At 40.7% G+C, this 21,781-nt stretch overlaps 1 protein-coding gene and 1 non-coding gene across 8 annotated transcripts in view; both read right to left on the bottom strand.

The window, feature by feature from the left end:
• LOC137349254 (cAMP-responsive element modulator-like) overlaps positions 1 to 9,522 on the bottom strand; it is a 160,641-nt gene extending 151,119 nt beyond the window's left edge. For 5 of the 7 annotated variants that reach the window (XM_068014806.1, XM_068014781.1, XM_068014766.1 and 2 more), the window contains exon 1: positions 9,399 to 9,522. The gene's annotated coding sequence lies outside the window, so the exon portion shown is untranslated. Of the gene's footprint in view, positions 1 to 7,005; positions 8,224 to 9,398 lie in introns of those variants that run through there. The other 2 variants (XM_068014773.1, XM_068014791.1) reach the window with 2 other exon arrangements.
• Positions 9,523 to 15,500: 5,978 nt separating this feature from the next.
• On the bottom strand, positions 15,501 to 15,574 carry trnai-aau (transfer RNA isoleucine (anticodon AAU)). The gene has a single exon. It is a non-coding gene; the product is annotated as a tRNA-Ile (tRNA).
• Positions 15,575 to 21,781: the final 6,207 nt, after the last annotated feature.

Here is a 21,781-nt window from a genome sequence, read left to right as displayed (position 1 = left end):
ACTATTGAATCTGCTTCCATCACCCTTTCAGGCAGTGCATTTCGCATCACAACAATTTGCAATGTAAAAAATGTTTCCTCATGTTGCCTTTTTTTTTTTGCCAATCACCTTAAATCTGTGCCCTCTGGTTAAAGACCCTTCTGGCACTAGAAACAGTTTCACAAAATCAAAATACTGATGCTGGAAATCAAATATAAACACAAAATGCTGGAACTACTCAGCAGGTCTGGCAGCATCTGTGGAGAGAGAAACAGAGTTAACATTTCAGGTCTGTGACCTTTCATCAGAACTGAGAAAAGTTAGAAATGTGATACGTTTTGAGCAAATGATTTCTGGCGGGCGGGTGGGGTGGTAGAAAAAAAAAGGGAAGGGCTATGATAGAGTGGAGGGCAGGAGAGATTAAATGACAAAATGTTTCATGGTGCAAAGCCAAAGGTAGCAGTAATGGGACAAGTAAAGAAACAAAAAGGCAAGTCTAGAGGAACTGTCAATGGCAAAATAGCAGCCGTCCAAACAATTAAGAGAAAAAAAAATCAAACCAGCAAATAAAACAACAAAATGGGAGCATAGGTCAGAATATAAAATTGTTCAACTCAATGTTGAGTGCAGAAGGCTTAAGGTTTCTCGTTATTTACTCTATCAAAATAGTGTATAATTTTCAAAGTCTGCATCAAATCTCCTTTTAACCTTCTCTGCTCTAAACAGAACAACTCCAGCTTCTCCAGTCTCCACATAACTGAAGACACTCATCCCTGGTACCATTCTAGCAAATCTCTCTTGCACCCTTCGCCAAGGCCTTGGAATCCTTCCTAAAATGTGATATCCACAATTAAACAATACTCCACCTACATAGTAGAGGCACTACATATGATACACAGGAATATGACTTTTATCACATTATAAACCTGAGCGAACCTTGTAACTACAGGCCAGTTTAAAGTCCGTGGTGGGAAAGCCACTAGAGACTTTCGTCAAGGGACAAAATTCTCACTTGGTAGAAGTATGAATTAACAACAGCCAGTAGAGATTTTTTAAAGATAAATAATGCCTGACAAAACTGATTGACTTCTTTGATGAAGAAACAGAAGGTTGATTAAAGTAGTGTAGTGGATGTTGTATATTGTTCTGGACTTTCATAGGGCATTTGATAAAATACCACATATCAGACTCTCAGAAAAAAGAACCACATGGGATTAATGGGACGATGGTAACTTGGACATGTAATTGGCTAAGAGATAGGGGGCAGTGAGTAGTGGTGAATGGATATTTTTCCTGATTGAAGAGAAATATTCAATATTTACAAGGCACTGATTAGGCCTCAGTTGTAGTATTGTGCACAATTCAATTCATCACACTTTAGGAAGGATGTCAAGGCTTGGGAGATGGTAGAGGAGATTACCAGGAATGAAGGACTAATCATGTCGAGAGATTGGGTTTATTCTTAGAGTACAGAAGGAAGGTTGAGAGATCGAATAAAGATATTCAATGTTGAGAGGTTTGGAGAGAGCAAGTAAGGAGAAATTGCTCTGGCAATTGGGTCAGTAACCAGAAGTAACTGATTTAAAATAATTGGCAGAAAACTGGAGGGGGAATAAGGAGACTTCCTCCCCACCTACCCCACACACAATAGACAGCAAAGATCTGGAACACTAACTGAAAGGATGGTGGAATCAGATTGCATCGGAACTTTAAAAAGGCAATTAGAATGGTTACAGCACTGCAGGAGCCCATAAGGCCCATCGTGTCTATGTCAGCTCTCCGCAAAAGCAATTCAGTGGTCCCATACCCCATAGCCCTGCAACTTTTGTCTCTTCACATACTTATCCGATACCCTTTTGACAGCCACAATTGAATCTGCCTCCACCGCACTCTCATGCAGTGCTTTCCAGATCCGAACCACTCACTATGCGCAAAAAGTTTCCCCTCATGTTGCCCTTGCTTCTTTTGTCATTCATATCCTCTGGTTCTCCATCCTTTCACCAATGAGAACAGTTTCTCCCGATCTACTCTGTGCAGACCCATGATTTTGAAAACCTCTATCTAATCTCTCAACCTTCTCTTCTCTAAAGAGAACAACCCCATCTATCCATGTATTGTGGTCAGAGGCTAGGAATTTTGCAGAGTAACTCACCTCCTGACTCCCCAATGCCTAGCCAGCGATGCCCACATCCCATAAGCGAATAAAAAAAATGTAACTGAAGTCCCTCATCCCTGGAACCATTCTGGCAAAAATTGTTTATGTATTTGAAGAGAAGTAATTTGCAGGGTATGGGGAAAAAGCTGGGGTGTGGGACTGAATTGGACAGCTCTTTCAAAGAACCAGCACAGGCTGATTGACCTACTATGTTAAAAGATTCTATTATTATAAACTGTCCCTGAAATGAAAACAACTTTTAGGTTGTCGTTAGAGCTGTTAGTCCATTTCAATGTTAAATATCTAAATCACGTTCAAATAAATGCCTAAAAGCTTTCCCCCCCACAAAAGTAAAAACAACAAATTTTATGGTACAAGAAAATTTAAAATGAATTTATAAAACTGGGTTAGAATAATCTTTCCTTTTTAATAAAAGGAGTGTGAAATCAATATTCTAATTGCTACAAAAAGCAAAGTGTGAAAAAAATACACAACGGTCAAATGTATAAGAGGTGGGCACTCCAATGCTTGGTTCTGTCCTAAAAACAGAGAAATTCACGGCAAAATATCAAATCATAAAATACATAATTTTTACTAGTGTCTGAAAATTTATGTAATATCCAGTACGATCATATTCTAAATTTTATTTCAGTATACATAGTGATTCCATCAATAAACATTAAATCATTTACTCATCCAATTCTAAATTCTGCATATGAATTCTAACACATGAACATAGCATTTACATAAACATTAGTTCACCTAATCATGATTAGGCCATTAAAAGGAGCAGAAGTCAGATGCCCAAAGAAATTACTTAAATATATACTCAAAACATAGTCAGTAGTGGGACTGAATTCGAGGAAAGAAAAGGGTTCATATTAATTTAACCATTGAGATCCGACAAACAAAACATTCATCAAAAGAGAAAGAAAGCCAAAGGCCAGGAGATGGCTCAAAGATGATAGACACACATTCTACCTTGTTGGGACCTGTGCAAGGTAAAGCGCTTTGCTGGCAAAGACACAAGTTGGGAGTAAACACGTGACCTAGCATAAACAGGTGTCAGTGCTTCAGATTTGGAGGGCATTAATACCAACAAAGCCATGTGGGACGCTTGAAACCAAAAGCGATGAATGTTTCAAATAAGTCACTTTGAATAGTCAATACAATTGTAGGGGGTTGGCTGGAAAGGGGAGGGGGGAGCTTTTGATGGAAAAGAAGGACATATAAGATTGTGCTGAACATCAGTGTCAAATAGGAGTTCAGTTCTAGTTTTTCTAGTAGTACTTTGTCCCGTATATGTAGATGGGTCGATATAAAAATCAGAAAGTACTTCTCCAACAGAGAAAAAGATAAAAGAAGTTAAGATTCTATGGCCATAAAAGTAGGCAAATGTTACTTAGATATACCAGTTTGAGATCAATGGGGACAAGATGTAAACAAGCTGATCCAGATTCAGTCACTAGCACAAAAGATTAATTTACCTAAGAACAGATTTAGGAAACCAATCCAGCTATACCATAGGAAAAGGAAGTCATTTTAAGTCCTGAAAACATAGCTAATTTATTGAATAAAGTCTTTATACTTGTAGTTGGCAATCTAATGCTGACAGGTTTAGATTAAGAGGGGTGGGAGGAGGCTCATGTGCCAGCATGGAGCAGTTGGACTGAATGGCCCATTTCTATGCTGTAAATTAAGTCATTCTAAAGCAGTTACCTTTAGCTCAGGGAAGCAAATTTGGATATCATTCACTCCTAGGCATAAACTGGATCGCAAAGCCCACAGTCCCATGACGAGGAGTTAAGATGAAGGGTTAAGGACTCATATGATGCCCTTGATAAATGTTGTCAAGCATATATATCCCAGTATTCCAACAATGCTTGCCTGTAGAAAGCTTGAGAAGGCCTGCCATCCTTAATCGCTAGAGGTTGAGTGAGCGACATCGACAGAAAGCATGAAAATGATTGCCTGTCTGCTGTAGTTAGGATTGATCGGGATTGCTAAAAATGCTATGTTAAAAAATTGCTGTGATCTGCTCACATCAATATCTCAAATCTTAAAATCATACAACAGAAATAGTGATAACAGCATTAGTGTATTGCAAGAGTACAACTCACGTCATGATGGTATAATTAACTTATGCTTGTGGTATTTGCAATTTATTCAGCTAATTTAAAAAAAAATTTTTTTCCCATACATCCACTCCAGTTAGGAAGTCATTCCCCTAACAAAGGTAGTTTATAGAAAAATTGAATGAGTTATAGTTAAATAAAGAGCTTGTGTTTATATAGTGCTTTTATGTATTCTGGATGGCATAAAACATTTCATAGCCACTGATGTACTTTCAGACGTAGTCACTATTGCTATATCGGCAAAAGCAGCAGCCAATTTGCACAGCAAGCACCTAAAACCAGCAAACAAGATACATCTGTTTTTGTGATATTGGTTCAGGGATAAATGATGGCTAAGACTCTGGGAAAGCTCCCCCGCTCTTCTTCAAATGATGAGCTGGATCATTTATATCCATTCGCACAAGAAAATGGGACTTTAGTTTCACATCTTTGAAAGACGGAGCCTCCAACAATCCAGCACTCCCTCCGTACTACACTTAAGTATCAGCCTTGATTGTGCTCAAGTCTGTTGGGGCAAGGGGCTTTCATGGCCACATTGGTCATTAAGACTGTCAGAGATAAGTACAAAAGAAAGAAAAGCTAGAATCAAAACCCAAAGCAATTTAATGCAGGAAGGAATGAAAATAGCTTGGATGCTCAAGATGACAAAACAGCAAGATAATTGCAAAGAATCTACATTTTTGTTCTCCCTATCTTACTTTTTTAGGGGGGGGCAGTGGTGTAGTGGTAATGTCACTGGACTAGTAACCCAGAGACCCAGGCTATTGTTCTGGGGACATGGGTTTGAATCCCACCATGGCAAATGGTGAAATTTGAATTCAATTAGTCTGGGAATTAAAAAGCTAGTCTAATGGTGACCATGAAACCACTGTAGTAAAAACCCATCTGGTTCACTAATGTTCTTGAGGGAAGGAAATTTTCTGTCCTTATCTGATCTGGCCTACATGTGACTCCAGACCCACAGCAATGTGTTTGACTCTTAAAATGCCATCTGAAATGGCCTAGCCAGTTTAAGGTCAATTAGGGATGGGCAATAAATGCTGGCCTAGCCAGCGACGCCCACAAAATGCTTTCTCATATCTACATATGTGCGCACACACATGAAAGATACCCATCTTTTTAAAAGGTCTTAATTGAATGTACAGAAAAATACTTCTGAAAGTTAATTTATTTTTCAGGACATCAGTACTGTATAAATTGACCTATGCCAGCAAATTTGAATCATAAATTAAGATTTGCACATTAGTTTGCACAAGATGCTGAAAATTCTCATCTGGAGTCATTTGAATTTTATCAAATTTCTCCCACACTCCACAAATAACTTTATAAAAGTATACAATTTAAAATACTTTAATTAACCAACTGCCATAATGTTTCTATTTATTTATTTATTTATTTATTTATTTATTTAGAGATACAGCATTGAAACAAGCCCTTCAGCCCACCGAGTTTGTGCCGACCATCAACCACCCATTTATACTAATCCTACATTAATCCCATATTCCTACCACCTACCTATACTAGGGGCAATTTATAATGGCCAATTTACCCATCAACCTGCAAGTCTTTGACTGTGGGAGGAAACCGGAGCACCCGGCAAAAACCCACGCAGTCACAGGGAGAACTTGCAAACTCCACACAGGCAGTACCCAGAATTGAACGCGGGTCGCTGGAGCTGTGAGGCTGCGGTGCTAACCACTGTGCCGCCCATTCTCCCTTCAATAAGCAGCAAATGTTGATTGGGTCAGGGAGGTCTGGCATTAAGCATTTTCATTTACAGAAATTTCAACAGTTCCTGTTTTCTTGCGATAAAATTATGAACACTCCCTTCTTAAAAACAAACTATACATACACATTTGAGAATAAACATTGGAAATGATCCATCGCTCTGTAATTAAGTGCCTGACAAAGTTACAACTAAGCCATATATTTGCACTGCAGAAAGTACATTTTGCAAAGACTGACATCTGTACCCCAGAACAGGATTACTGTGCAAGAAATAATCTTATTAAAAAAAATGAATAATGCCAGCTTAACGACATGCTCAGCAATAAAACTTAAAATTTATGTTTATAAAATCATACAGCACACAAGGCCAGACAGCCCATCATGCTTGTGCCAGCTCTTTGAAAAAACTATCCAGTTAGTTCCACTTCCCTGCTCTTTTCCCACATCCTTACTTTTCCCCCTTCAAGTATTTATTCAATTCCCTTTTGAAAGTTACTACTGAAACTGCTCCACCACCCTTTCAGGCAGTGCAATCCAGATCATAAAATGCAGCATTAAAACAAAATCCCATCTCCTCTACCAAATTATCTTAAATTTGTACGCTCTTTATCTAGCCACCCTGCCAATTAAGTTTCTTCCTACTTACTCAATCAAAACCCTCTAATTTTCCAACAGCTCTTAAATCTCCCCTTCACCGTTTCTGTTCCAAGGAGAACAATCGCAGCATACTGATTATTTTTATATTATATGTATAATTCACAAGATCTTCTTTGTAACGATGCAGATAGATAACATGGTAACCTCGATTACTCCAATACCATACGTTTTAAACTACTTTGGACAACATCTTGGGTACAAGTTTGTACTGCAAATTAAAAAATGCAGTAAATCCCTTGGGTACATCTGGGTTGGGGGGGTGGGGGCGAGATTGGTGCATATTAAAAGCCATCATGACTTTTTCTATCTGTAACAGAGTTCCCCAACATACATATGTACCCATCAATCGACCTGCTAATTTGTCTTTTGAGGCATCATTGGGGTTTGGGTTGAAGAAGTGGATGAATATGCCGCTCCAGCAGAAATGCAGTTCTGCCATATAGCTGAACCACCTCAGTACATCTCCACGTTGCAGTACCACAGACTGACGAGCGAAAAGACATTGCAGGCAAACCTCACTTAAGACACTACGCCATTTCTGGAACTTTCCACAGCGAATCAAGCCGCCGCCATTTTGTCAGTCTCCAGCAATAACTAGATGTTCTTTTTCTTAACATTTTTATAAATAAACTATACTTTTAAAAAGCGACAATCAAACGTTAAAGTGATTAACAGATCAAAAACGTCGACAAATTTACATCTGAATAGAAAAATAAAAGCCAAGACACCATCTTATTGGTCGGAGTTGCAGTTAGGTATTCGAAAATTTAAAAAACGCTCCTTATAAACCGCAGCCATGTATTTATTAATAAGGAGGCGATCAAATTTACGCCAACACAAATTGATTCACACATGAAAACCCCCGAATTTGGGATGACGGATCGTGCTTTTTTTTCTTTTTTAAAAAGGATTCACGGCGTTAAAACATTTTGTTGAACGGAGCTGAAAATGGGAGGGAGGGAGGGGGGGGAATGGGTTTCAACAATCTGCCTGCTTCATGCAAGATTGTCGACAGCTCCACACTCCAGCTGGTTTTAAAAAAACCATATCAGCAGCTCACCCCAACCCTGAGCTTCTGAGCATACGTCGGAAGCTTTTCAAAGAAAACATAACGATTTCTGGCGCATTTGTCGTTATATTCTACGGGGTTGTTTTAGAAGAAACACATTCAGCGCAAAATTACAAAATCGATTCAACAAGCGAGATGTTTTATAATTGAAAAAAAATCCCAAAATGAACAATCTGCTGAAATAATCTGTATCCAGGTGCCGAGTTTGTCCTGTTCTCCCTTTGCTCCGACATGTTGGCTTCGCCACGATGTGATAACCCCCGAGTCTCCTCAGTGCCAAAGCAAGACTGACGGCGATGAGACTTTTCTCTCTCGCCTTTAAACTCCCTCTAAGTAAATTTCCCCGTGTGTCTCTCTCTCTCTCTCCTCACTCACACACACGTTTACACACACAGTCTCGGTCGTATTTTCTGTGACAAAGTCTAACCAGATAACGTCATGTTGTTACACTGTAGCAGATCATGTTGTCGCAAGTGGACAAACGTCAGGAGCTTACATACAAAAAATGGGCGGCTAAAGTAACAGGAGACACGGCGAGCACCTCTCCTGTCATCTCAATAGGAGGGGGATACACACACACAATAGCAATGGGGGGGGGGGGGGGTGGGGGTGCAATGCAAACTGCAAGTGAAAAGAGCAATTCGGCACTTTCCCTGGGCTTCAAATCCACCAAGAAAAAAAAAATACACCCCCCATCGTCTGAACTACTCTCCCCCACCCCATGAGGCTAATGGCTCAAAATGTGTAAATTTTAATTTATTCTTCAATTGCAATCAATTTACACGAACTTGACAATAAAATCTCGTGTATTTTGTTCACAAAAAAAATGTTGATCGGTGGCGCCTTTGCCCAATACTTGTCGTTATCTGCTGCTATTTGAGGTATTTAAAAAACGCCAGAATGCAACTGGTCATGTTTCACTTGCAAATAGCAATTTAAAATTGATTTATAATAAAATGAATGCATGAAACTGACAATACCCATTTGAAGCTGTTACTGTAAAATAAAAATCAATTTCACGATCAACTCGCTCGCGCGATTGGAGTCTCTTTTATTATTATAGTCTTACATAAAGAGTGGTGGGAGGGTGTGGAAGCGGGTCACCTTACAAATTATACATTGAATTATACATCACTCCCAACAGAGTCTCAGTAATCGCACGACTCGGACAAAATCAAAGAGGTGCAGTTTTTTTTAAAATTAAACGTTTCCTCTCGCCCTGTCACTCTACCCACCCTGCTCTCTCTCTCTTGAAACATTTTAAACCCTCAAAAACGGGAGGGGGGGGAAATAGAGAGTTGCAACAAGAAAGTATACACCCCTCCTCCCTTCACCATCGCCACCATAAGGACCCAACAACCCTAGACCGATCCACTGCGCCTATATACAGGCTACAAACTATGATCTTGTCACCCAGTCGGCAGCTCCCCTTCTCTCCTTAAATCACCCCCTTCCTCTCTCCACCCCCCAACAAAAAAAAAGAGGAAGAGGAGAATAAGCAGAGAGGAGAAAGGAGGGAGCGGAACGGCTACCACCTTCTCCACCTTTCTCTATTCCCAGCCTTGCTTTCTTTTTTTTTCCCCCTCTTTGCATTAATGCTACGTGCATGCTGTACGTGTAACTGTTGGTGCCACCGTCTCTCAATTGAGTTCTTCCCTCCGTCTCTCTTACTTACCCCTTACGTAGTTTTACTCGTCACTGATTACGGTGCGCCAGGAGTGGATGGCTGTGCTGATACGTAGCCGCCACGTCAAAAAAATACACTGAGAGCGTCACCTCCAGTCCCCTCAAACCAGGCGAGGCCGCAGCACCCGGCTCGCGCGCACCCGCGATCGCTGCGCCGCCGCCGCCGCAACTCGACGCCGGATTGGACCCGGCTCCCAACGGACCGGCCTTCCAAACCTCGCGAGAGCCGAGCCCTACAACCATTGGCCCGCGCGGCCTTCTTCACGCGCTCCTGCCGTCTTCTCCGCCTTCCTCTGCGCTGAGCCCGGATCTCATTTCTTTGGTGCTTGGCTTTTTTCTGTTGTGGGAGGAATGGACGGTTGGTGGTGGGGGGGGTGTAAGGGGTAGTTTGGGCTTGGGAGGAGGAAAGGAGTGTGGAATAGCATTTTTGTTTTCAATGTGTGTTATCTAGCTGGCTGGTTTATTAAATGCTCATGTCACGGTTAGTCGGAGGTGAGATTTCTGGCTGTAAGTGGGAGTTAGTGTTTTCAAAAAGGCGGAGGTGTATGAAACATCTCGGGACGTTAATTTTAAAGTTATCCAAGGCAGTGATGGCTTTTCTCCCGTCTCAGCCCCCGGGAGGGAAGCTGTAGGAACTATCTAAGAATCACCAGTGTTTACAAACAACAATGGTTCTTACTGGAACTATTTGGAAGCACGCGTATTATAATAATTTGGTTAGTTCTGAGCCCGATCGGCCAGGATTCTGCTTCAACCGGTTTCGAGTTCCTCGTTAACTGAGCCTATTTTAAATATGTGACACAATTTAAACCGGGAGCAGTTGACGCAATGCGGAGTGTGGTCGCCTCCATGTGGTGATGGGCTGTTACTGTGGATACTGCAATTCCAGAACTTGTACTGCTTCAAAAAACAACACTCCTTTCCCTCTCTCGCCCCCATTTTCTCTTGTAAGGTTCCCAACGTATGGGCTATTTAAAAAATGATGACCTCTGTATCTCGCATATGACTTTTTAAAAAAAACTTAAAGCCCCATTAAAAATGAGGATGGGCATTCAATACATATCTAAGTCCCTTTGAACATAGAAAATAGGAGCAGGAGTAGGCCATTCGGCCCTTCGAGCCTGCTCCACCATTCATTATGATCATCAGCTGATCATCCAGCTCAGTAACCTGTTCCCGCTTTCTCCCCATATGCTTTGATCCCTTTCGCCCCAAGAGCTATATCTAACTCCTTGAAAACACAATGTTTTGGCCTCAACTGCTTTCTGTGGTAGTGAATTCCACAGGCTCACCACTCTCTGGGTGAAGAAATTTCTCCTCATCTCAGTCCTGAAAGGTTTACCCCATATCCTTAGATTATGACCCCTGGTTCTGGACTTCCCCCACCATCGGGAACATCTTTCCTGCATCTACCCTGTCAAGTCCTGTCAGAATTTTATAGGTTTCTATGAGATTCCCCCCTCTTCTGAACTCCAGCGAATATAATCCTAACCGACTCAATCTCTCCTCATACGTCAGACCCGCCATCCCAGGAATCAGTCTGGTAAACCTTCGCTGCACTCCCTCTATAGCAAGAACATCCTTCCTCAGATAAGGAGACCAAAACTGCACACAGTGTTCCAGGTGTGGCCTCACCAAGGCCCTGTATAATTGCAGCAAAACGTCCCTGCTCCTGTACTCCAATCCTCTCACTATGAGGGCCAACATACAATTTGAAAGAACTTACAGACCCATCACATCATCTGGTTCTTAAATGGTTATTTGATTTTTTTTTTAAACTTCCACTCATCTCCCCAGAATTCCTTGTGTGAAGACACAAACCTGAGAGGAGAATGTATGATTGAGAACCATCCCAGTGAAGCCTGTTCCATCTAGCATCCAATTTACATATGTTTATAATGAGGATTATGAAATGATGCGCAGGCACCATAACTGATACAAAAGCAAAATACTGTGGATGCTGGAAATCTGAACACAAGCTGCTGGAAACATGCAGCACAGTCAGGCAGTAATTGTGGAGAGAGAAACAGTTAATGTTTCAGGGTTAATAACCTTTCATCACCCTAACTGATACTATGTTCCCCTGTTTTGCTATCCAATGGTGCGTTGCTATACTGCTACACTGCAGTGCCTGATGAAATTGGTTAACTCATTTAAGACAATGTACGTTGATTTTCTGCCAGTATGTTGCAAGAAATAGTCGTCTGCAGAAAGAACACACTTTCACTTTGGAAAGCTAGTTAGTATAAAATACTTCTAGTTCAGGCATAGCACAGATGCTCAGTGAAGCTCACCACAAAGAGGAACCCTGTTCTGTGTTGGTTTTCTTGTGCAATAGAAGCTTAATTGTCTTAATGCTTCTCTGATTGACCACCTAGCCGTAAAAAAGACTTGAATTTATTTAGGGCCTTTCATAACCACAGGACTTCCCAAAGAGCTTTATAACCAATGAAGTGCAGTCACTATTCTAATGTCGGAAATGTAGCAGCCAGTTTGAGCAAAGCAAATGTCCACAAACAACAATGTAGTAATGACCAGAAAATTTGTTTTTGTGATGTTGATTGAGGGATAAATAGTGGCCAGGACATCAGGAATAATTTCCCTGCTCGTCTTCGAAATGGTACAATGGAATATTTTACATCCCCCTGAGAAGGCAGAAGGGCCCTCGGTTTAATGTTTCATCCGAAAGTTGACAGCTCCCACAGTGCAACACTCCCTCAGAACTGCACTGGAGTGTCAGCCTTGGTTTGTTTTTCTTTGCAGTCAAGTCCTGGAGTGGGACTAACCAACCTTCTGAATCAGATGACAGTCACAGAGTCATTTGTGGCACAGAAGGAGGCCATTTGGCCTGTCGAGTCCACGCTGACTCTATGTAGTCAGTACCACTCACCGGCTCGATCCCCATAGCCCTGCAAGTCTATTTCTCTCAGTTGGCCATCCAACTTCCTCTTGAGTCATTGATCGTCTCTGCTTCCACCACCCTTGTGGGCAGCAAGTTCCAGGTCATTACCACCTGCTGCGTTAAAAAATGCTTCCTCATATTCCCCCTGCATCTTTTGCCCAAAACTTTCAATCTGTGTTCCCGAGTCCTTGTACCATTTGTTAATGGGAACAGTTTTTCCTTGTCTAACTTATCTAAGAGTGCTACTAACTGAACCACAGATGGCACTGATCAGACTATAAATTGTTCTCATCAGAGTATCTATTTATGCAAGTAGTTTCATGCTATAAATCATAGACTCTGTAACTGGGGTTGTTTGTTTTCATCAGGTTCACTATGTTGTTTGTTCCACTTGGGAATCTTTTGAAATATGTATCGGCGGATTAATATTTCCTGGGTTGAGGAGGGAAAAAAATGATGTTGGTGTTTATCCCATGCAAAATATGTTGTCAATTTTAGTAAGTTTATTCTGAAATGAATTCAGCTTATTAAGGAAGAAACTTGCATTTATATAGTAACTTTATGTTCTCAGGATGTGCCAAGGAGCTTTGCAGCCCATGTGCTTTATGAAAGTGCAGTTGCTGTTGTAATGTTGGCAACTATTAGACTGTTCCTTTCCCCTGGTGACAAAATGGCCTTTTCAGGTGCTGTGAAAGAATTGAAACAATGTACACAATACAATGTCCCACTCTCTGTTATGTTATCAAGATGTATACTTTCAGTATGATGTTGATATTTCTGCTGGCTGTTTCTGGTTTTCTAAAGACATCTGAAAAGGCAAAGCTATTTACATCTTGTTGGTCTTCCTAAAACTTGCTGGTCTTCCAATGCAAAGCGCTCTCAACAACTGAGTGTTGCAGACTGGCACATTCCAAGGTCTACGTGTTGAGGGACGCACTAAAGCTTGGGGCAACTGCTGCAAAGGCTCAATGGGGAAAGACCACTGTGTAAGGCCCTCCTGCCAGAGTATACACAGGGGCTGGTAATCATGTAAAACCCCTCCGGCTGTTTGCACCAAAGATTGTTTGACATGAAATGTAAATGTACATTGTAAATTAATCTGTAATGGCAGATATAGTGAGGCACCTCATGTACTGTATTGAAAGATGCTGATCTGTATTGCACTTTATGTAATGTCAAATTTGAACTGTTATGTACTTTTACAAATTTTATGAATCAAGCATATTTTGGAAAAAAATAGTTTGTTCTACTTGATGTAACTCTCAGGAATATTGCATTAACAGAAATTCCCTTTTGATGGGAAAGGTACATTTGGAGGCCAATAAGATTTTATTGGCAAGAAATGCTGGAACCACTCAGCAGGTCTGGCAGCATCTGTGGAAAGAGAAGCAGAGTTTCGGGTCAGTGACCCTTCTTCAGATTTCCAGCATCCGCAGTATTTCGCTTTTATTTAAGATTTTATTGGCGTTCTTTAAAAGCATTCACAAAACTGTGACAGGGAAAGGCAATAAAGGTAGATACCCTATGAACATTGATTAAACATTCCATTCAGCAGAGTCTTGTACGGTATTTATTGCTCGGGTTGCAGGTGTTTCTTCACTGTCGCTGAGACAAAATCCTGGAACCCCTTGACATCAAGGCAGTATTCGATCAAGTATGGCAACAATGACCCCAAGCAAAAGTGGCCAATGGGGATTAAAGATGAAAATGGAGGCTAATGGATGGAGGAATACCTAATGCAAAATTAAGCCTCTAAAAAGGGGCATTTCTGTTAGATTTTTGTGTTGATGACAGAGGCAAACCTTAAGGGTTTTATAAAAGAGGCAGAACTGACGCAAAGGAAGATGGCTGTGGTTATTGAATGCTGATCATCACAATCCTAGGCCATCATTGCTGGAGTTCCTCAGCAGAACATCTTCAGCCCAACCATCATCACTTGCATCATCAATGACCTTCCCTTCATCACAACATCAGGAGTGGAACTGTTCACTGATGGTTCTACAGTGTTCAACTCCTGATAATGAAGCAGAATTCTACAGAGTCACAACTACGTAAAAACTTTCCTGCCCTCTATTCTGAATTTCTTATATTTAAGCTTGTATCTATGTGCTTCATTCTTGACCCATGAACTACTGGAAACAGACTACTTCTTCCTTTTGTTTCTTCCTTTCATAATTTTAAAAATAACTTCTTGCATGCATTTATAATAACCAGTTTTATGGTAAGTTTAATTTTTTTTTAAAGAATTTAATAATTTTTAATGTGTTTGTGTTCTAAAAGTTATTTCTAGCTGTAAATGCAGGTGATGAATAAGGAAGGCCCTATGAAGAAATTGGACAAATGGTCAGTTTGTTTTGTGGTGCTGGCTGATTAGTGAATGGCAACTTGAAAAAGATGAATGGTATCTTTGCTCAGTTTTCTGCTCATAACTGGTTCCTCATACTTAGTCAACCAGATATTCAATTTGATCTATCTCAATATTTTTTGCCCTGTGCACTTACAAAACTTTGGAAATGTGACACATCTGAGGCCACACTTTCAGGTTTGAAAGGTGTGGCTCAATGGATGCAGGCTGGAAGCAAGAGCTAGAATTTTAATTACGTAAAGAGGCTATGTGATAGGAATGATAGAGTAGGGAAAATATGGAAACTCTAGCTCAATTTCCTGTTGTTTACTATGTAGTGGAGAATTCCAGAAATCCTATCGTGATCAGTGTGTTGTAGAACATAGCAGCCCAGGCTGAGGCAAGATGAATTTCCAAAGACTCATTTTGCCTTTCTGCATAGTCTTCCCCATTAGGTCCGGTCCACTGAATCTTATCAGCAATATAGGTTGAGTAGGGTGAGCAGAACTAGGATATGAGGGACTTCCTCTCCCAGAAGCTGGTGATTTCGGAAACTGCCTCACTAATGACCTAACAAAGCCTTTTTTTAAATAATTTTCTTTCTCCCCCAAATTCCTCAATATCTTCGTTATGGGATCACCAACAGATAGTTGGGATGGCCTGACATTAGCCTCAGCCAGATAACTCTAAATTTATCCTGTACCCCGTATGACAGAATGAACGTGAAGGTTTCTTTTTATGTTCCATGCAGTTCTATTAAATATATAATTCTTCACACATGCTTGTGTGTTCTGTTTCAATCGTTCATTGCAAAATAGGATGGCAATTTTGTGGAAAGAAAAACATGGCCCGTACGGGGATCGAACCCGCGACCTTGGCGTTATTAGCACCACGCTCTAACCAACTGAGCTAACCGGCCAGTGTGCGAGCTTTGTTTAATCTGATATCACTTATCGGTAAATTTTCCGTATATTACTTACATAATTTCTAATTAAAAACCATTTAAATATAATTAGAATTTTAAAATACACAAACTTATATCTTAAAGTTTGCTGACTTACTCCATCTGGTGGTAATTGTGTGCATTCTTATATTGCATTTAACATATTTTAAATGTTTGTTCTTTCCGCTTTCTCTCCAGTGTGAGTGTATTTATAGCAGATTATCTGTGAATTTGCTGATTCTACTGGTTTTATTGATTATTACTCCGCATTGGTTGGACATGTTGTCTGCTAAGATTTCTAATTATTTTCCTTTTCATTCTTAGCTATTAGGAGACTCTCAGGTATTGGCGTACAGTTGGGAAAGTGAAAGGTCCTGAGGCCTGGGGCAATTGATAAAGGGTCATTGGATGTACAAGCTTATAGGGTTGGTAGTCATGCAGGGCAGAAGCACTGGAGTAGGGAAGCAAGGATTTGGCAAGATTTAGGGAGAGTGAAGGAGAGTGAAAACTGTTCATTAAGCCTTTATGAATTCCCCCTCAGAAACTTTAGAACAGTGGCTTCCTAGCACTCGTTTTAGGAACGGTCTCTTAATTATTTCAAATGCTTACTGCACTTAAACGATCTTCGTAAAAGTGCAGCAAACCCTTCAGTGAACTTAAAAAACATGCCTATCCCACGATCACACATAAACTGGTTGCAGAGATAGACGGTGCACTAGTTGCGGTCTTCCAAAATTCCCTAGATTCTGGAAGGTCTATTGGAAAATAGCTAATGTAAGTCCTCTATTCAAGAAAGGGAAACAGAAAGCAGGAAACTATAGGCCAGTTAGACTAACATCTGTCTAACAGGGAAAATGCTAGAATCCATTATTAAGGAGGTTAAAGCAGGACATTTAGAAAATCATAATGCGATAAGGCAGAGTCAACATGGTTTTGTGAAAGGGAAATTGAGTTGTACTAATTTATTGGAGTTATTTGAGGAAGTAAAAAGCAACGAGGATAAAGGGAAACCTGTACATGTGGTATACTTGGATTTCCAAAAGGCATTCAATAAGGTGTCACATCAACGGTTATTACGCAAAGTAAGAGCTTATGGTGTAGGGGGTAACATACTAGCATGGATAGAGGATTGGTTAGCTAACAGGGAGCGGAGAGTAGGGATAAAATAGTTATTTTCAGGTTGGCAGGATGTGACTAGTGGAGTGCCACTGGGGCCTCAACTATTTACAATCTACATCACTGACTTGGGTGAAGGCAATGAATGCATGGTAGCTAAATTTGCAGATGACACATAAGAACATAAGAAATAGGGGCAAGAGTAGGCCATTCAGCCCCTCAAGCCTGCCCCACCATTCAATAGGATCATGGATGATCTGCCCCAGACCTCAACTCCCCAATATTTCAAAAATCTATCTACCCCCTCTTTAAATACTTTCAGTGATCTAGCCTCCACAACTCTCTGGGGTAAAGAATTCCAGACATTCACTGCCCTCTGAGAGAAGGAATTCCTTCGCATCTCAGTTTTAAATGAGTGTCCCCTTATTCTGTAACTATGTCACCTAGTTTGAGATTACCCCACTAGCGGAAACATCTTCTCAACATCTACCCTGTCAAGCCCCCTCAGAATCTTGTATGTTTCAATAAGATCATCCCTCATTCTTCTAAACTCTAATGAATAAAGGCCTAACCTGTTTCACCGTTCTTGATAAGTCAGAACCTCTTGTGAACGGCCTCCAATGCCAGTATATCCTTTCTTAAATACGGGGACCAAAACTGTACACAGTACTCCAGGTGCGGCCTCACCAACACCCTGTACAGTTGTAACAAGACTTACCTATTTTTAAACTCCAGTCCCCGAGCAATAAAAGCCAAAATTCCATTTGCCTTCTTAGTTACTTGCTGCACCTGAATGCTAACTTTTTCTGTTTCATGCACAAGAACACCCAGATCCCTCTGTGCTGCACTTTTTTGAAGTCTCTCTCCATTTAAATAATAGTCTGCCTTTTGATTCTTCCTACCAAAGTGTATGACCTCACACTTCCCTACATTAAACTTCATCTGCCAAGTTTTTGCCCACTCATTCAACCTATCTATATCCCCTTGCAGATTCCTTATGTCCTCATCACAACATGCCCTCTCACCTATTTTTGTATCGTCAGCAAATTTGGATATATTACACTCTGCCCCCTCCTGCAAGTCATTAATGTAGATAGTAAATAATTGAGGCCCTAGGACTGATCCTTGTGGCACTCCACTAGTTACATCTTTCCAACGTGAAAAAGACCCATTAATCCCGACTCTCTGTCTTCTGTGAGTTAACCAATCCTCAATCCATGCTAATACATTACCTCAGATATCGTGAGCTCCTATCTTGTGCAATAATCTTTTGTGATTATTTTATTTTAGTTTGTTCAGTTTGTTTCTACTGTGTTTTTTTCATGTTTGTGTTCAGTTTTCAGTCCATTAACATCCTATCTGTACTAATGCTTTGTCTTTCAGCACAGCATTATCATATTGTTTGCCTTTGTTCCATGACCTTCTGGTCAGCTATTCAGTGACCTTGTTCTATCTACACCTTCTATTTTGTTATCTCTTGCCCCATCCCCGCTTTACTTGCTTAAAATTTTTTACATTTCTTATATCTGCCAGTTCTGAAGAAGGGTCACTGACCTGAAACGTTAACTCTGCTTCTCTCTCCACAGATGCTGCCAGACTTGCTGAGTTTTTCTGTTTTTATTTAAGATCCTGAGGGGACTTGACAGGGTGGATGCTGGAAGGATGTTTCCACTTATGGGTGAGACTAGAACAGGGAACAACATTTAAAAATAAGGGTCTCCTGTTTAAGGCAGAGTTGAGGAGAAATTCTTTCTCTCAGATGGTCGTTAGTCTGTGGAATTCCCTTCGTCAGAGAGCAGTAGAGGCTGCATCATTGAATATATTCAAGGCTGAGCAAGATAGATTCTTGATAGACAAGGGAATTAAGTGTTATGGGGGGCAGACAGGAAAGTGGAGTTGAGGCCACATTCAGATCAGCCACGATCTTATCAAATGGCAGAGCAGGTTCAAGGGGCTGAATGGCTACTCCTGCTCCTAATTCTTATGTTCGTATGTAACCAAGAAACAAACTCTTAAAAATCAAGAGATTTGGTATAAAAATTACAAGTTTCTACTTTTTCAAACATAAAGCAATATTTTTTCTTTTATATAGCAATATAGATTAACAGTTGGTTTATAAGCCTCAATAATGACTTGTTTAATCTCTAACAAGTCAGAGCTATTTTTAAAAATTGTATTACAGCATCTGAAAATGCTTTACAAAAAACTTTTTAAACAATCTACCTGGCACCCTCACACATATTTAAGAAAGATCCACCCTCCCACCACAGTCACTATTGGCTGGAACAGCTGCTTCCTTGTAGCATGAAAGCGAACCCATGTATCCCAGCTTAATGTGTTAATGCATTAAAAATACATTTATCTACAGTGGAGTAAATATTATCACATCCAAATTTGAGTTATCCAAAATATGATAGTGACTGTTACGTTAAGACAAACATATGAATAATAACTGACAAGCAAAAATCCTCTGGTACATCCAGCCTGTCTTGCACAATTGCGATGCCTTGTGTATCACTATATATATGCTCCCCACCCATTGTTTTAAAAGTCTTTTGTGGGATGTGAGCATCGCTGGCAAGGCCAGCATTTGTTGTCCATTCCGAGTTGCCCTTGAGAAGGTGGTGGTGAGCTGCCTTCTTGAACCACTGCAGTCCATCTGGTGCAGGTATACCCACAGTTTCCACTTTTCTGTAGCAGTTTGGTACAACTGAATGGCTTGCTAGGCCATTTCAGAGGGCAGTTAAGAGTCTTGCTGTGGGTCTGGAGTCACATGTAGGCCAGATCAGGTAAGGACGGTAGGTTTCCTTCCTTAAAGGATATTAGATGTAATACAGACAATGTAATACAGACAATGTAAAGATGTCAATTATCAGTTTCAATCATAATTTTCATTTAAGAAATCTTGAAATAATTTAATATAACAACTGGGCATGTAGAATAATAAATACTTAAATGAACAGTACAGTTGTACTTCTCTTTTGTTTGTGTTGTATGTTTGTTTGGTATGCCGTCACCTTTGTTAGTCTAACTGAGAGAGATTCTGTCGTCTAGAGTAGTTAGAACATTTATATTTATTGTAATAGAACTTTGTACATTTTCACACTAGGCTGAGTGACTTCTCCAAAGCCACACTGCATCTAGCTTCAAGTCTTGCTCACATGTGATCTCTTACATCATCATGCTAGGAGGTATTCCTTACACTCTCTCAAGATTAACCCTTTCAGACCCTTGTACTACAGTCCCATCAGACAACAATTTGGAATTCTGCAGTACTCCTTATGCAAGGGCACATCTGAAGTGCTTTACAATGAAGAGTGCAAAACTGAACGCTAAGAAGGAGGGGAAAGTCTAAAAATAAAGAGTAGGTTGGGAAATAAAAGGCACAATAGAAGTACATTGTTTTAGGAAGTTTTTTGTTAAAGCAGAGAGCGTGGAGGGAACAGAATAGATTTGAGGGCAGGAGTCTAGTGGCTAAATGTCGGGTCATGAATAGTGGAGTGAAGAAGTGAAAAACATGAAGAAGCTTGGTGTTATAGGAGTGGAGGGAGCATGCAGGAATTTGAAAATTAGGCCAAAAATTTAAGTTAACTCCCTCAGGCTCAGAAACCACTGGAGCTTGGAGAAGATGGGTGATGGGAGGACAAGTAAGGAGGTAGGTTACAAACTTTGAATGAGCTGAAGCTTGTAGAGGGGCGTGGAAAAGAGGCTAGCTGGGAGACAGTTAGTGAATTTTAAAACCTGAGGTGGTAGTAGCATGAATTAGAGTTTTAAGTGGAGGCAGGAACCAGAAAGGATTGCTCCTGTTTTGACAGTGTTAAAGAAGAGAAAATTTGTACAATTTCTCTCTCGATCATTATCTTAAACCAGATTATTATATTCCTCTGAGTATCAAGTTAAAGAAAAACATATTTATATTGAACTGCGATTGTTTCATGACAAAATCACAGAATCATAGAACAAGCCAGCATAGATGGAAGCCATTCAGCCCATCGTGCCAGTGCCAACCCCTTAGAAGAGTTATCCAATTAGTCCCACTCCCCTGTCATTTTCCCTTTAGCCCTGCAAAAGTTTCCCCTTAAAGAATTTATCCAAATCCCTTTGAAAGATATTATTGAATTTGGTGTGCAGTGTATTCCATAGCGTAACAACTTAGTGCATAAAGAGAAAATAATGTTACTTCATGTAGCCTTTGGTTCTTTTGACAATTATCATGACAAAATATCCATGGGTTGGTTGATGTGTGTCTCCTGTAGTGCGTGCCTCATCCAGTCCCTCAACACAGGGACATGGCCAGGGGTGGTCTGGACCAATCTCAAAGTAACTACAAACTATTTTAAAAAGGTTGATGGGGAGGGGGAATAAAAATGTGAAAGTAAAGAGAAATTAAAAAAATATATATATATAAAGTAAAAAATGGGGCTTTTCGAGTAGAACTCGGGCCTAAGCTGTTGGTTGCAGGGAGTTGGAGTTGTGTCACCTTGATAGGCTGCTTCCATAGGGCCCAAGCCAAGAGAGAGAAAGGCAGCACTGACACTCCAGCCCCCACCCCCCCACAGCTTACCATCTCCAGCCTTCCCCCCCTCCCCAAACCCCCATGACAAACCGACGCAAATTCAAACCCTATCCCCTTCTTCAGATTTAAACACCCCCACGACAAAAGGCATACTCCAGTTTTACTGCTGGATAAGCAAATAGTATGCATGCCTGAGCCAAGTGGTGAAGAAGCATTAGGTAGGAATAGTGGCAAGTCACAGACAGCTTATATTTTCAGTAAACTCTGTCCGATTGAGCTGAGCCCCGGAATCCAGTGTGCACAACGCACTGCAGCACCATCAACCTTAGGATCCTGTCTCATCAAGTGGCAAATCCCAGCCCTCTCCTGCTGCTGGGGGCCAGGGCCCCATTCTGGGCCATGGGTCTGTCCAAGCTGCTCAGCGACCATGGAAGCAGATATGAAGCTAACCTCATGTTTCTGGATAATGTGTCCCACTGCTGGCAGCACCAAGAGCTCCACTCGCACTGTTCCCTGGCACTGTGTGATGATCTTGAAGCAAAGGGCCAGCA

Source organism: Heterodontus francisci, chromosome 2, assembly GCF_036365525.1.
Source record: "Heterodontus francisci isolate sHetFra1 chromosome 2, sHetFra1.hap1, whole genome shotgun sequence".
Taxonomy (NCBI): domain Eukaryota; kingdom Metazoa; phylum Chordata; class Chondrichthyes; order Heterodontiformes; family Heterodontidae; genus Heterodontus; species Heterodontus francisci.
This window is presented reverse-complemented; position numbering and strand designations above follow the sequence as displayed.